This window comes from Periplaneta americana, chromosome 1, assembly GCF_040183065.1.
Source record: "Periplaneta americana isolate PAMFEO1 chromosome 1, P.americana_PAMFEO1_priV1, whole genome shotgun sequence".
In the NCBI taxonomy this organism is placed as follows: Eukaryota; Metazoa; Arthropoda; class Insecta; order Blattodea; family Blattidae; genus Periplaneta; species Periplaneta americana.
The window spans coordinates 5344326-5362365 of record NC_091117.1 but is presented as its reverse complement, the minus strand read 5'-3'; the positions used below and the strand labels follow the sequence as shown (position 1 = coordinate 5362365).

The window sequence follows — 18040 nt, the reverse complement described above, 5'->3', positions numbered from 1 at the left end:
TTGGCAACTCGTCATAAGATTATTTTCTAACTTGGATTTGAAAGATTTCAATGTTCGGCAGCCCTTGACTTCAGGCGGCAGAGAGTTCCAGTGACGAGAGGTAGCAACAGTGAAAGATGAGGAATACAGAGATGATGTGTGAAGTGGAATTTCTAGCGTGTTATCGCGTTGTGATCGAGTATTAATATTATGATAGCGAGAGAGAGTATGAAAACGAGCGAATAAATAATAGGGGGATGAAGTGTGCATAATTCGATATAAGAGAGAAAGCGAGTGCAGATTTCTCCTCTCATGTAACCTAAGCCATGATAACTTCTCGAAAGAAGGCGAGATATGATCATAGTATCGAACATTACAAATGAAGCGGACGCACGCGTTATGAACACGCTGTAGTTTCTGAGCGGAATCAATCCTGAGATCACTGAACAAAAGTCGCAATAATCGAAGTGAGGTAGAATGAATGTCTGTACCAGCGTTTGTTTTAATTTAGATGGATAATGATACAATCTTTTTAGTGAATGGAGAATAGAGAATGCCTTCTTACATGTACATTTAATATGCTTATCCCAATTGAGATTAGATTCGAAATGCACTCCGAAATTTTTTTACGGTAGAGCTAAACGGGATGATTGTTTTATTCAGTTTCACAGGTGGAATATTCAGGTCGTTGACTTCAGGAATTAATCTACGGTTTGCGAACAGAATAGCCTGTGATTTACATGCGTTTAGGTTAAGCCTAAATTGTTGAGACCAGGAACAGATGGAATCAAGATCTTCATTAAGACTATTAATGCTATCATTTAGTGCATCAAGACGGGCTGAAATATACACTTCACAATGAAGTTCCATAAAGATCCATCCTGCGCCAACTCCATTCGGCGATGGTATGAACTACGAAAAATTTAAATCTACAGGATGCCTTTGTAAAGGAAAATCAACGGATCGCCCTCCTGTGCCTGAAGAAACAGTTGAGCCCGTACGTTCGTGCATTCTTAAATACCAGACTGCGAAAATGAAGGATTGGTCATACCGGAAATGATTATTAACTGCTGCCATGGCCTCCACGCTCTCCCGACTTAACCCTTTGTAACATTTTTTTTTGTATGGGAGTACGTGAAGGATCCAGTGTTTTTGTCCCATTACCGGCTGATGTGCCAGAACTACGGGTTCACACCATTAACGCCTTTGCTCAAATTGACAGAAACAAGCTACATTGAGTGTGGAACAAGCTTGATTATAAACTTCACGTGTTCATAATCACTAAAGGAGATACATCGAACATCTGTAACATGTAAAAAAAGAAAGGTAGTTGGCGAGTTTTTGTATGTAATTGTACAGTTTTCTTATCTATAACTACAGTGACATTTCCAACCGCTTCAATCATTTATAGACACCCTGTATTTTGGAGAGTAGGAAAGACTGAGAGACGGATTACAATTCTATTTTTCGAGTCAGTTTATTTTGATTTTATTTCTGTTGCACATGTGGCGTTGAGATAAGTGTAAACGAAATTTCTACATCTATTAATAGAACGATTCTGTTGACTTTAGCCGCTATAACGGTCCGAAGACTGAAGTGAATGTGTGTGTGAAAATATCTTGTCTCAGCTGAGCTTACGTCGTTCAATTTCCAGGCCCTGCTTCAAGATGTTAAATCACAAAACACATGTAAGATTACAGATGCTTTGTAAACTTTGCTACGCATTGCAATTTTATTAAAATATAAACTTCTACAGGCTTTACTAAGGCACTACGTAAAGATTAATTTTTGGTCCTATAGAATATATCTGTTATGGTAACAATTTATATTAGAGGAGAAAAATTCGCTCAGGCGCCGGGGATCGAACCCGGGTCCTTGGTTCTATGTACCAAGCGCTCTAATCACTGAGCTACGCCGAAGTTCAATCCACAGCACCAGATCGAATCCCTTTCCTCCAGTGTTTTTCCCTTTGTGGCCTGACTCCAAGTTCGACATGTCGACATGTACGTAGACTTTTTTATATATATGCCCAACAGTGCATATTACTGTGGAATCCCGGTCACCAAGTCACTGAATTGAGTGCGCTCCTTGTATAATGGCAGTTGAATTAATATAAAAAAGTGTCAACATGTCGAACTTGGAGTCAGGCCAAAAAGGGAAAAACACTGGAGGAGAAGGATTCGATCCGGTGCTGTGGATTGAACTTCGGAGTAGCTCAATGATTAGATCGCTTGATACATAGGACCAAGGATCTTGGTTCGATCCCCGGCGCCGGAGCGAATTTTTGTCCTCTAATATCCATTGTTTACTAAGTCAGTTAAATAAGTTTAAAAACGCTGTTATACATTACATAATGTCACCAACAACGGTTTACGAAAACTTACTATAGTCCCGTCGCTCTAATTTCTGGCAGCCAATCGCGTTGCAGGTCGGCTACTTTTAAACGTGTGCGTCTTGTGATCCGCTGGTGAAGACGTTTTTCATTTCTTAAGGCTCGATAAATACTTAGTATAATCTTCCGCCATTTTGACTCTTTCGTTGGCGTTCGCAGAAAGCACACGAAGACGTTATTTGCCGCTCAATTATTTGCTGAATTGCAGTGCGTTTGATTTATTATCATAGGAGCTACGACATGATAATGTTTAACGGTGTGGCAAATAGATTCCTCGTATGGTAGCTCGGCAACGAAAGAACAAAAATGGCGAACGATACTACCTACCTAGACTTTGTAGAGCCTTCATTTCCTACGACGTAAGCAAAGAGGAGGAGTCACGCCGGGAATAACAGCGTCGCGACTATAGTATGCAAGTAAAATTTACGCATTTGTAAAATTACTCTTCATTGTGAAACAAAGTAGCCTACTTGTAAATTATGAAAAATTTCACTCGTAAAGAATTTCTTTGTAAATTTTACAATTCATATTTAAAATTCCGATAAGTTCTGTAGATTAATCACATCACAAATTTAATTTCATGTCTAAAACTTATCAGTTCGTTGCACTAAAATCAATACAATGCAGACATATTGCTATAAATACATAGGTTGGATAAAAAGTAATGGCAACACTGCTGTCACGTGACGATGGTGCGTTCGAGAGCTGTCAGCTGTGTGGACATGAACAAGGACTGTTAGACGAGTTAGTGCAGCCAGCGGCGACAGTACTCTGCCAATCTACTGCAGTGTTTAGAACGTTGATTTTCTTAGGGATAGTGCGACCGCCCTAAGACCACGTTTACAAAACTAGAGCAACGTTTCTGGATCAAAATTGAAGTGACACGAAATCGTAGCGCACAGGAATGTTTTCAGGACTGCATGAAGCATATGCCGATGCAGCGTTGCCATATCGCACAGTGGCACGATGGGTTAAAGCGTTCAGGGAAGGCAGGGATGCCGTTCAGGACAACCTCCGTGCAGGACGACCCCGCGTGGAGGACAACACAGCTCAACTCCTTGCTTCCCTGTTGGATGCTGATCGCCGATGGACTGCGCAGCGGAAGACTGAGTATGTCACAAAACTGCGCTCCACATTCTGCAAGACATTGGTGGAACAGGACCCCATCATTCTTCACGATAATGCAAGGAGTCACACCGCTGCCGCTGTCAAGGACCTCTTGCGTCGCTGGCAATGGGAGATTCTGGAACATCCTCCGTACTCACCCGATATGATCCATGCGATTACGATCTTTTCACCAAAGTGAAAGAACCACTGCGAGGGACCCGGTACAATACCAGAGATGAACTTATCCGTGCTTTAGGGCGGTCAATACGGAACATCAACAAAGATGGACGCGCTGATGGTGTACGACGCCTTCCAAACATTTGGCAAAAGGTAATAAATAAAGGGGGCGACTATATAATAATAATAATAATAATAATAATAATAATAATAATAATAATAATGATGATGATTTATTTTAGCTGGCAGAGTTAAGGCCGTAAGGCTTTCTCTTCCACTCAACCAGCAAAAAGAGTATATACATATGCATGAACTTACAAAGAATTCAACAATTTGATTTATATTAGAGTTACATGTATACAAGAGTTATTTACGAATTAAACAACAAAATACTTTGAACTATTAATTAAACACAGAAATAAACTGTGTAGCAGAATTAAGCTAAAATACATAGAATGTTGTTAATATATTTCAAATAATATTAGATAATAGAAAGAGATTATTATGAGACAATTTTGAAAATACAGCACAATCAGGATTATGTCTAAAAGAAAGAAGTAACAATGTAGTCAGTGGTAGTTTATATCAGTATGATTGGAGTGAAATGCTAATAAGGTTCTTAAAGGTGTTTGTTGTCTTGCAGCCCCTAATACTTTGTGACAAGGAATTCCATTGACGCGAGGTGGATACTGTAAAAGATGATGAATAACAAGATGTTCTATGAAGAGGTATACTTAGCGTGCCACAGATAAGTGATCTGGTATTTACGTCGTGGTTAGAGTATAGATAAGAGAAACGAGACGAAAGGTAACTTGGTGTTAAGGTGTGCAGAATTCGAAAGAGTAAAGACAAAGAGTGTAAAGTTCTGCGTTCTTTAAGTCGGAGCCACGAAAGACTTGCGAAGGACGGTGATATGTGGTCATATCGTCGGATGTTGCACACGTATCTGACGCACATATACGTAAATGTTGTACCCCTGTGAATAAAGCCATGTCAGAAATATCGAACTGTTGCCATTACTTTTTATCCAACCTATGTATTTAATTAACATTTTCACCTTTACGGTATCATCAGATTAACGTACAGTCCCACTTTCAGACCCAGATGATTGTGCATCTTCACTTTCATCATCATTAGCATGTGTGACATCGACTGCGGAAAATCCCAGATAAGCTGAGAAGTGTTGTCCAGCAACACTGCTGTCGTTTCGTGTCTTGTGTACCGATCGCGATCTGTGTCGTCATGTCCGCCTGTCCGTCCGTCCCGCATCCGAATGAGTCAATTAGAAGACAATAAAGTTAGCTTTGAACCAGCTCCACCTTCCTCGTACAAAGGAAATCGCCCAACTTCCTCCGAAGTTCATCTGATAACAGTCGTGCCATGTGAATTACGCTGTTACTCTGGTGATGACCCTCTATATCGTCACGTATGCAACACCTCGAGGCCCAGGCGTGAGTGTCAGGATTCTACGGCTATTTCCTCCTCAGAAGAAGCTCCAGGAAGCTGGTCCAGTGGCGGTTCCTCCGGGAGGGAAGGGAGGAACGTCCTCCTCACAATTTTCTTCTTTCGAAAGTAAATACCAAATAAAATATGTGCCTTGAAATTCAAGAAAGATTCGATAATTTTTAAGTTCACAACTATAAGAAAACCTCGGTTGATCGAATTTTAAACGATGCACGCTCATGTGCTGCTAGAAAACTGTGAGAAGGATGCGAGATTGTGTAGAGGAAAGTCAATCCATTCCTCCTCTACTGCAGTTAACACACACAGACAACAGCGCGCTAGCGGCCAGAGAAAGAAGCAGAGTTTTAAAGCAAGTACAGTAGCGTGCAAATTAATCCGAACACGACATATTTTTACATTTTCTGTCATTGTTGGCCTCACAGCTGTTCATACCGCTTTAATTGACATCTGTAGTACGTGTAATTCCATTGTTGAAGGTCTGCCGTTATTATTTTTTTTATAATATGTGACATTTTGCCTGTCGTTTTGTACTTATAAGCATTTCAGTTGTGTTGAAGACTTTATACTGCAATCCTGTGTACATTCTGTCGTCTTCACAAATGGATACAACTCCACGAAAACGGGCAAAAATTATAACATTAGCAGAGCATTCTTCTATGACACAGAGGCAAATTGCTGCAGAATGTCACATCGGTTTGGCTACTGTTAATTCGATCATAAAACGATACAGGGAGACTGGATCCATCACACCCCAGAAAAAAGGAAACTGTGGCCGGAAAAGGAAGACTTCACCTGCAGATGATCGTTTAATTGTCAGGAAAAGTAAATCACTGCTGTCGACTTAACCCGCGAGTTAATGGCTACCACTGGGGCGAATATTCACGTCACAACATTGCGGCGTGGATTTTTGGAAGCTGGACGAAGGGCTCGTAAGCCTATTAAGAAGCAACTGCTAACCCCTGTTATGTGCAAAAAACGCTTAATGTGGGCAAAATTACATCAACACTGGACAGTGAATGACTGGAAGAATGTACTTTTTTCCGATGAGTCTCATTTCGAGGTCCACGGCCACCGTGTTTCTTACGTACGGAAAGGATCCGAAAAAGTAACAGCAGCTCATCTCCAACAAGCACCCAAATACCTCCCTAAAGTAATGTTTTGGGGTTGTTTTACACATGAAGGGCCTGGAGCATTAATACCTATCAAGGGAATGATGAATTCTGACAAATATATTCACTTATTGGAAACCAGAATCGTACCCCAACTGCAAAAATCATTTCCGGAGGACAGAGGTGTGTTCCAACAAGACCTGGCACCATGCCATACGTCTCGAAAAACTACAGAATTCTTCAACAAGAAGAATATTCAGGTACTCCCCTGGCCAGGCAACTCACCCGACATCAACCCATTGAGAACTTGTGGTCAATTTGCAAAAGAAGAATGCAAAAAATGGATTGTTCTACAAAGGAGAAGATGATTTCTGCCCTCATTGGTGTATGGTTTCGCGATGAAGAAATGAAGAATATTTGTGGGAAATTAGTGGAATCCATGCCAAATAGTCTCAGAGCTGTTATTAGGAACAAGGAAGGCCACATAGATTACTGAGGTATGTCTTAGATCCTTTTTTATGCCATTTGAGTGTTTTTGCATAAGTAATTACGTTGTTCGGATTAATTTGCACGCTACTGTAAATGAACGGAGAGGGAGGAGATCCTCCTCTGAATCAGCGCATGGGCGGGAAATGACTACTAGTCAGTGGCGTATACTGTTAAAGGGTTTGGGCTGCCGCTGACCCTATTATTACACAAAATATATCTAACAATTACTTTAATTTTAATTACTATGGTAAAACTAATAATACAAAATTATTACATTTTGTTATATTATAAACTTTTTCTTTTGTAATTTCCTTGGGCTACCGCCGGTAGCCCCGGTAGCCCGCAAAATACGCCCCTGTTACTAGTCTGTGTAGCTCTACTGATGAATTGTATATAGACCTACTGTAAATTGAATGGTAATATGTATAGCTCAACTGATGAATTGTTTATGATTATAAATTGAATTAATCTACTTGATATTAATTGCCCAAATTTGTATAGCTTAATGAAAGTATGCTACTTTGTATTGTATATATTTGTATAGTTTTGGCCGATGAATTGTATATGCTTTAAATTGAATAGTAATCTATATAGCTCTACTCATAAATTGTTTGTGTTTGTAATTTGAAGTAGTTTGCATGATATGTATTATCAATTTCTGTATATCACAACTGATTGAATTGTTTATGTCTTAAATTTAATTAACTTGTTTTGTATTATAATATAGCTCAACTTATGAATGATCGTTTGCGTTTGTAAATTTAATAATCTGATTGGCTATGTATTGTATACTTTTAGTAGAGCCATCGATGTAGCTCAGTCGGCAGATCGCTGGGCTGCTGATCCGGAGCTGCGTTCGAGCTTGGGTTGGATCCCCCTTTGGTCTTTGGTTTCTTCCGAGGTTTTCCCCAGCCGTGGGACTGAAGCCGGATGGTCTATGGCGAGTCCTTGGCATCAACCCCTTTGATTTGATTACCCCCTTTGATTTGATTACCCCCTTTGATTTGATTACCTGGTTGGGTTTTTCCGAGGTTTCCCCCACCAAAAGGCAAATGCCGGGTAATATTTTGGCGAATCCTCGGACCTCATCTCATCTCACTACATCTCGCAAAAAAAAATAAATAAATAAATAAATAAAAATAAAAAATAAAAATAAATAAATAAATAAATAAAAAATTGCACAAAATTGTAAAAATTGTAGAAAATTACTAAATTGTAAAACTATAAAAATTTGTAAAAATTGTAATTGTAATATTGTAAAATGTTGACTTGTTCCACATCTTAAAGCTTCATTGCTCATGTAAGATCTATGGAATAAAATAAATAAATGAATGAATGAATGAATGAATGAATGAATGAATGAATGAATGAATGAATGAATGAATGAATGAATGAATGAATGAATGAATAGAAGCCGACTGGTCGTGCAGAAGTTCGCTACCGCTGCCATCTAACGACCTTGCATTCAACCAGACTATAACACATCTAGGAGGAGGCACAATAAAAACAGTTTTAACGCAACGCTATGAAAGACACCATGTAAACTTTTTTTAAAAATTATAAATAAAAAATATTATTCATTGCACTTTATATAGGCTACTATTCATGGTTTGAAACTTTCGAGGATATTTGAAAGTTAAAGTTGTGTTTATATAAAATAAAGACCAAGTAGTTCTACGTTAGTATCGCAGATCTTTTTGGCCCCTGAAATTCACTTCCATTCATTGTGTACTAGACAGGGCAACAGCCAAGTTGTCAGTTTTGTACAAATATATTTGAAACTGAAAGTAGGTATTCCAAACTACATTATTTTTATATAAAAAATTGGCCACTGGCAACTTTGAACAATAATGGTAGTATGACTTTACAAGAACTGACATTCTTCAAAAGCATGTGATACTGAACTTGTAAAATGTACATGTGGCAACACAGACCACGTGGGTGGGTGCAGTGTTCTCGCTTTCCTCAGATTATTTCCCATTCCCATTTCCATTTCCGTAAAACGGTTCCGGTTACGAGTTAGTAGCTAGTCTCTTCCTACACGTGTGATGGTGTAGTGTGCTTGAAAAATGCTGCGAGGTGAATTTCCTTATAATTGTTAATTTGTGCAATTATTCAACAATGAATGGAAGTGAAAACATTATATTTTATGGAAAATTTAGGAAACTCAGTTTACAAGAACAGATTATTGCTATACAGAAGGGAAGGCCAACCCCAACACTACCTGGTCTTACATGTATGCATGTTGGCTAATTTGTAGCATGTTTCATTCAAGAAGGTGTCATTTCGTCCTTGTTACCTTCTTTCCTCCTCTTAAGAAATACGCAGGAGCCGCCACTGAGCTGGTTTTATAGAATTGTAGATGTACGAGTATACAGAGTGATTCACGAGGATTTACCGTCCTTTACGGAGCTTATTTCTGAAGACATTCTGAACAAAAAAGTCATATAAACATAGTTACTATTCTCAATATTTTCAGAGTTACAGCAATTTAAATTTGTTTGTAAAATACGTTTTTTTTTCTTTCGTTTGAAGTTAAAAGAATAATACAAATAAAGAATGAATTATTCAAAAGTATCATTTATTTAATTGGAAAGTATTATGAAGCTAAAAATGTGCTGTAAACTCCTTAGTTGCTTTGTACAGACATCTTTGTCTATTTTTAACTAGAAAATTACATTATTCTTAGCCACTTATCACAACAATTATTACAAATCACACCACTTCCACCGACTTAATTATTTGCAGTTCAATTTTGCATCCTAATTTACAGTCTTGGAGAGTTTACAATACATTTTAAAAAATGTCGCCGTCCGCTTGAGTACACTTGGCCGCACGCTTGTGAACGGCGCTCGTCGCTCTACGTAACTGCATACGGCTATCTTTGATTTCCGTGGCGCTCGCGCTGGCTGCTGACTGAACGCTGACCAAGATCACGCGTTCACAGCAATGCGTTCCAATAACGAAACCTAACTCTGTAAATATTCAGAATAGGACAAATATTTATACATTTTTTGCTCACAATGTCTTCGGAAATAGTTCCGTGAAGGACGGTAAATCTTCGTGAATCACCCTGTATACACCGTGGTTACAAATTATTGGACGATTTCAGAAGGCTATATTTTCACCAACATTGAACATAAATACCACCATTTGAAAGAGGAAAGTTTGAAGTTTTATGCTGACCTAAGTTGGACTTGATGTGAATCACACGTATAATACTGCAGATGTCCAAGTGGTGATCCTAATCTTTCAAAGCCCTCTCAAGCATGTCTTGTGTGAGGTTCCTGATCACTGTGTTAATACGCCTTCTCAATTCAGACAACATCGCTGGAAATGGAGATAGGTAAACATTGTCCTTGACGAAACCCCACAGAAAGAAATCACACTGTGAAATCCGGTAAACGGGCTGGTCACGTGCAGAAGGTGCTGTCTGAGTCCGTTGCACGACCAATCCATTGACCTGGCAGGTGTTAATTTAGGAAAACTGGCTAATGCCACAACTCACGAATGAGGAGGAACAGGGGTTCATTTTCCAACAAGACGGAGCCCCTCCACAATAACATACGGAGTTATCTAAATCAACATCGATTTCCGTAATTGGTGGATAGGACGTAGAGGACCCAGAGAATGTGCTCCAAGTTCACCAGACATAAACCCCCTTGACTTTGCCTTATAGGGTCATCTCAAGGAAAAGTAGTGCGAAGTGAAGATTCGTGATCTGCAACATCTACGAGGTGAAGTGTCGAGAAGCCACCGCTGATACAGTATGTCACACTGCATTGTCAATATCATGGAACAGATTTACTTCTCCAGGGAAGGAAGACATGCCGTACCTTTCATCGCCTTTCACCAGGCTTCAACAGCATATTGAGACTGTAACACGGTTCGGTATATTCCAGCAACACTGGAAAAGTGGCTCTTTTTCAGGGAAATATTGACAACGTTTCCACAGAAATGAGAAAAACGAAAATACTTAATCTACATATTTCACCCAAAAATTCGGGGATATCTCCTATTTTAGAAATGTATAATAATATGGAAGACGGCGGAAAATTGTGAAAGAAAAAGGATGGCTTTAAATGGCTTCGAAATAGAGAAAAATTGTGGAATATTGTCGAAGGATAGAGATGACATTAAATTATAGGGAAATAATGAATTCTATAAAAGGACAAGGATGACCTTGGATTACAAAGACAATGGGGTAATATTGTCAAAGCATAAGGATGACTTTGGATTAAAGGAAAATGGGGGAATATTGTCAAAGGATAAGATGACTTTGAATTAGAGGAAAATGGGGTAATATTGTCAAAGGATAAGGATGACTTTGTATTACAGGAAAATGGGGGAATATTGTCAAAGGATAAGGATGACTTTGGATTACAGGGAAACGGGGGAATATTGTCAAAGGATAAGGATGACTTCGGATTAATGCAAATTGGGGCAATATTGTCAAAGGGTAAGATGACTTTGGATTAGAGGAAAATGGGGTAATATTGTCAAAGGATAAGGATGACTTTGGATTACAGCAAAATGGAGGAATATTGTCAAAAGATAAGATGACTTTGGATTAGAGGAAATTGGGGGAATATTGTCAAAGGATAAGGATGACTTTGGATTAGAGGAAATGGGGTAATATTGTCAAAGGATAAGAATGACTTTGGATTAGAGGAAAATGGAGTAATATTGTCAAAGGATAAGGATGACTTTGGATTAGAGGAAAATGGGGTAATATTGTCAAAGGATAAGGATGACTTCGGATTAAAGCAAAATGGGGTAATATTGTCAAAGGGTAAGGATGACTTTGGATTAGAAGAAAATGGGGTAATATAGTCAAAGGATAAGGATGACTTTGGATTAGAGGAAAATGAGGTAATATTGTCAAAGGATAAGGATGACTTTGGATTACAGGAAAATGGGGGAATATTGTCAAAGGACAAGATGACTTTGGATTACAGGGAAATGTGGGAATATTGTCAAAGGATAAGGATGTCTTTGGATTAGAGGAAAATGGGGTAATATTGTCAAAAGATAAGGATGACTTTGGATTAGAGGAAAATGGGGTAATATTGTCAAAGGACAAGGATGACTTTGGATTAGAGGAAAATGGGGTAATATTGTCAAAGGATAAGGATGACTTTGGATTAGAGGAAAATGGAGCAATATTGTCAAAGGATAAGGATGACTTTGGATTAGAGGAAAATGGGGTAATATTGTCAAAGGATAAGGATGACTTTGGATTAGAGGAAAATGGGGTAATATTGTCAAAGGATAAGGATGACTTTGGATTAGAGGAAAATGGGGTAATATTGTCAAAGGATAAGGATGACTTTGGATTACAGGAAATTGGGGGAATATTGTCAAAGAATAAGGATGACTTTGGATTAGAGGAAATGGGGTAATATTGTCACAGAATAAGGATGACTTTGAATTAGAGGAAAATGGGGTAATATTGTCAAAGGATAAGGATGACTTTGTATTACAGGAAAATGGGGGATTATTGTCAAAGGACAAAATTACTTTGGATTACAGGGAAATGTGGGAATATTGTCAAAGGATAAGGATGACTTTGGATTACGGGAAAATTAGGGAATATTGTCAAAGAATAAGGATGACTTTGGATTAGTGGAAAATGGGGTAATATTGTCAAAGGATAAGGATGACTTTGGATTAGAGGAAAATGGGGTAATATTGTCAAAGGATAAGGATGACTTTGGATTAGAGGAAAATGGGGTAACATAGTCAAAGGATAAGGATGACTTTCGATTACAGGAAAATGGGGGAATATTGTCAAAGGGTAAGATGACTTTGGATTAGAGGAAAATGGGGTAATATTGTCAAAGGATAAGGATAACTTTGGATTACAGCAAAATGGAGGAATATTGTCAAAAGATAAGATGACTTTGGATTAGAGGAAATTGGGGAATATTGTCAAAGGATAAGGATGACTTTGGATTAGAGGAAATGGGGTAATATTGTCAAAGGATAAGAATGACTTTGGATTCGAGGAAAATGGGGTAATATTGTCAAAGGATAAGGATGACTTTGTATTACAGGAAAATGGGGGAATATTGTCAAAGGACAAGGATGACTTTGGATTACGGGAAATTTAGGGAATATTGTCAAAGAATAAGGATGACTTTGGATTACAGGGAAATGGGGGAATATTGTCAAAGGATAAGGATGACTTCGGATTACGGGAAAATTAGGGAATATTGTCAAAGAATAAGGATGACTTTGGATTACAGGGAAATGGGTTAATATTGTCAAAGAATAAGGATGACTTTGGATTAGAGGAAAATGGGGGAATATTGTCAAAGGATAAGGATGACTTTGGTTTACAGGGAAATGGGGGAATATTGTCAAAGGATAAGGATGACTTTGGATTAGAGGAAAATGGGGGAATATTGTCAAAAGATAAAGATGACTTTGGGTTAGAGGAAAATGGGGGAATATTGTCAAAGGATAAGGATGACTTTGGATTACAGGGAAATGGGGGAATATTGTCAAAGGATAAGGATGACTTTGGATTAGAGGAAAATGGGGGAATATTGTCAAAGGATAAAGTTGACTTTGGATTAGAGGAAAATGGGGGAATATTGTCAAAGAATAAGGATGACTTTGGATTAAAGGAAAATGGGGGAATATTGTCAAAGAATAAGGGTGACTTTGGATTACAGGGAAATGGGGGGATATTCTCAAAGAATAAGGATGACTTTGGATTACAGGGAAATGGGGGAATATTGTCAAAGGATAAGGATGACTTTGGATTACGGGAAAATTAGGAAATATTGTCAAAGGATAAGGATGACTTTGGATTAGAGGAAAACGGGGGAATATTGTCAAACGATAAGGATGACTTTGGATTAGAGGAAAATTGGGGAAAATTGTCAAAGGATAAGGATGACTTTGGATTACAGGGAAATGGGTGAATATTGTCAAAGAATAAGGATGACTTTGGATTACAGGAAAATTTGGGGAATATTGTCAAAGAATAAGGATGACTTTGGATTACAGGGAAATGGGGGAATATTGTGAAAGAATAAGGATGACTTTGGATTACAGGGAAATGGGGGAATATTGTCAAAGGATAAGGATGACTTTGGATTAGAGGAAATTGGGGGAATATTGTCAAAGGATAGGGATGACTTTGGATTACAGGGAAATGGGGGAATATTGTCAAAGAATGAGGATGACTTTGGATTACAGGGAAATGGGGGAATATTGTCAAAGGATAAGATGACTTTGGATTAGAGAAAAATGGGGGAATATTGTCAAAGGATAAGGATGACTTTGGATTAGAGGAAAATGGGGGAATATTGACAAAGGATAAGGATGACTTTGGATTACAGGGAAATGGGGGAATATTGTCAAAGAATAGAGATGACTTTGGATTACAAGGAAATGGGGGAATATTGTAAAAGGATAAGGATGACTATGGATTAGAGGAAAATGGGGGAACATTGTCAAACGATAAGGATGACTTTGGATTAGCGGAAAATTGGGGAATATTGTCAAAGGATAAGGATGACTTTGGATTACAGGGAAATGGGTGAATATTGTCAAAGAATTAGGATGACTTTGGATTACAGGAAAATTTGGGGAATATTGTCAAAGAATAAGGATGACTTTGGATTACAGGGAAAAGGGGGAATATTGTGAAAGAATAAGGATGACTTTGGATTACAGGGAAATGGGGGAATATTGTCAAAGGATAAGGATGACTTTGGATTAGAGGAAATTGGGGGAATATTGTCAAAGGATAAGGATGACTTTGGATTACAGGGAAATGGGGGAATATTGTCAAAGAATGAGAATGACTTTGGATTACAGGGAAATGGGGGAATATTGTCAAAGGATAAGATGACTTTGGATTAGAGAAAAATGGGGGAATATTGTCAAAGGATAAGGATGACTTTGGATTAGAGGAAAATGGGGGAATATTGACAAAGGATAAGGATGACTTTGGATTACAGGGAAATGGGGGAATATTGTCAAAGAATAGGGATGACTTTGCAATACAAGGAAATGGGGGTATATTGTCAAAGGATAAGGATGACTATGGATTAGAGGAAAATGGGGGAACATTGTCAAACGATAAGGATGACTTTGGATTACAGGAAAATTTGGGGAATATTGTCAAAGAATAAGGATGACTTTGGATTACAGGGAAATGGGGGAATATTGTGAAAGAATAAGGATGACTTTGGATTACAGGGAAATGGGGAATATTGTCAAAGGATAAGGATGACTTTGGATTAGAGGAAATTGGGGGAATATTGTCAAAGGATAAGGATGACTATGGATTAGAGGAAAATGGGGGAATATTGTCAAAGGATAAGGATGACTTTGGATTACAGGGAAATGGGGGAATATTGTCAAAGAATAGGGATGACTTTGGATTACAAGGAAATGGGGGAATATTGTCAAAGGATAAGGATGACTATGGATTAGAGGAAAATGGGGGAATATTGTCAAAGGTTTAGGATGACTTTGGATTAGAGGAAAATGGGGGAATATTGTCAAAGGTAAGGATGACTTTGGATTACAGGGAAATGGGGGAATATTTCAAATGAGAAGGACGATTTTAATTGCAGGAAAATGATGAAACGAAGCTGAAGTAAAAGAAAGAACTAACACAGCGTTTATGTAAAGTTACTCACATACCGTATATTCGAACTTGTGAGTACGACATAAAAAGCCCACGTTACTCAAACAATACATGCTTGAAATTCGAATCCAATGGAAAGTAAGAAAGATATTAAATTAAAAGTTGTGGCGGGCAATCTGGACAGCTGCAGACGTTTAAACGCGGCGGACATGCCTTATTAACAGGGGGAGGTAATGGGCCCGTCTCCATAAGGAGCCAGGTGGTGCCGTTAGCAAGGCCACTCCAAGGATGTCGTGGGGTGGATTCCAGCACTTCTCAGAATGCGGAGCAAGGAGATGAGCCGTCGGGATGGGAACAAAGGAACGTGCCTGGGAAAAGCTAGAGAACCACGTTCGACAAAGTTAACCAAAATACAGTTTTTAAATTACATATTTCTTCTTTTAAGGGTGTGGGAATTATAGCTTTGTAGCTTTTATTGTTGTAAACGTGTTAATCACCATTACTTACATTCCTGGTTTGGGGTCTTAGGTCAATAACGTCCTAATTCTTGATTTTTCAGTAGGATATTTTACGACGCTGTATCAACATCTCAGATTATTTAGCGTCTGAATGAAATGAAGGTGATAATGCCGGTGAAATGAGTCTGGGATCCAACACCGAAAGTTACCCAGCATTTGCTCATATTGAGTTGAGGGAAAACCCCAGAAAAAAACCTCAACCAGGTAACTTGCCCTGACCGGGATTCGAACCCGGGCCACCTAGTTTCGCGGTCAGAAGCGCTATCCTTTACTCCATAGGTGTGGACTAATTAATTCTTGTGATAGTTAGATATTTGTTCTTATATTATAAGGCATTATGTGCATCGTTGCATTTCCTGAAACAAACCGCCCGACCACCCGGGATGTCGTCTCTTCATAAAAGGGGGGGGGGGAATAAAAAAAAAATATTTCTTTGTTCTTAACTTCTACAATAAACTGTCCAGCCTTTATTAATCAGGTAATGTTCTCGTACTTTGATTTTTATTGTAATTCTAATTTAATATTGGGCGGCCGAGTAGCTCAGTTGGTAGAGCAGCTGGCTATGGACTGGAAGGTCCGGGGTTCGATCCCAGGTGGTGACAGGATTTTTTCTCGTTGCCAAACTTTCAGAACGGCCCCGAGTTTCACTCAGCCTCCTATAAAACTGAGTACCGGGTCTTTCCCGGGGGTAAAAGGCGGTCAGAGCGTGGTGCCGACCACACCACCTCATTCTAGTGCCGAGGTCATGGAAAGCATGGGGTTCTACCTCCATGCCCCCCAAGTGCCTTCATGGCATGTTACGGGGATACCTTTACCTTTTTTTTTTACATTTAATATTAATTGTAATTACAATTATTTTTTCGTTGTTCGTAACTCTATAGCATCTATTACATGCTTTATGGTTGTGCTAACAGATGGAGTTACTTGTCAACAATGTGGCGCTGAAACTTGTGTTCAGGTTACTGCCCAGCGACAGTCCTCATATATTGCATTTTATATTCTTGAAGACTGGCTACTTAATATTAACCCAGCACACTCATACAAATTTCCAGATTCTAGAGACCCAGGCAATTTTTCTTCTTCAACAAAAATTCACCGAGAGCCGAGCCCGAAAATCGAACCCGGGACCTCCAGATCTGGAAGCCAATATTCTGACCAACAAACCTCGGAGGCAGTCAAGACTGCCCATAAAATGAACGAATATGATTCGGATGATTTTATTAAATTCTTTTCCCAGTCTCTACACGTTGCAAAACTATTTATTATACCATAAGATATAGAATGAAAGTAGGCCCTAACTGTAGTAAACAATCTTTACCTGTAAACTTGTAACTTGAGTAAAACATTTTTTTTTTTGTTACATTATAGTGTATAATTATCGGGATGTGAACGTGACGCCAGCAGCGGATGGTCTGTCTGGGCCCTTCAAGGGCTGTGGCGCCAAGGATTATTATTATTATTATTATTATTATTATTATTATTATTATTATTATTACTTACTTACTGGCTTTTAAGGAACCCGGAGGTTCATTGCCGCCCTCACATAAGCCCGCCATCGGTCCCTACCCTGAGTAAGATTAATCCAGTCTCTATCATCATATCCCACCTCCCTCAAATCCATTTTAATATTATCTTCCCGTCTACGTCTCGGCCTCCCTAAAGGTCTTTTTCCCTCCGGCCTCCCAACTAACACTCTATATGCATTTCTGGATTCGCCCATACGTGCTACATGCCCTGCCCATCTCAAACGTCTGAATTTAATGTTCCTAATTATGTCAGGTGAAGAATACAATGCGTGCAGTTCTGTGTTGTGTAACTTTCTCCATTTTCCTGTAACTTCATCTCTCTTAGCCCCAAATATTTTCCTAAGAGCCTTATTCTCAAACACACTTAATCTCTGTTCCTCTCTCAAAGTGAGAGTCCAGGTTTCACAACCATAAAGAACAACCGGTAATATAACTGTTTTATAAATTCTAACTTTCAGATTTTTTGACAGCAGACTGGATGACAAAAGCTTCTCAACCGAATAATAGCAGGCATTTCCCATATTTATTCTGCGTTTAATTTTCTCCCGAGTGTCATTTATATTTGCTACTGCTGCTCCAAGATATTTTAGTTTTTCCACCTGTTCGAAGGATAAATCTCCCATTTTTATATTTACACTTCGTACAATATTCTGGTCACGAGACATAAT

General features: G+C 38.7%; 1 protein-coding gene across 5 annotated transcripts in view; it reads right to left on the bottom strand.

Moving 5' to 3' along the window:
• Shrm (shroom) overlaps positions 1 to 18040 on the bottom strand; it is a 461262-nt gene that overhangs the window by 222040 nt on the left and 221182 nt on the right. The gene's annotated exons all lie outside the window — the stretch shown is intronic.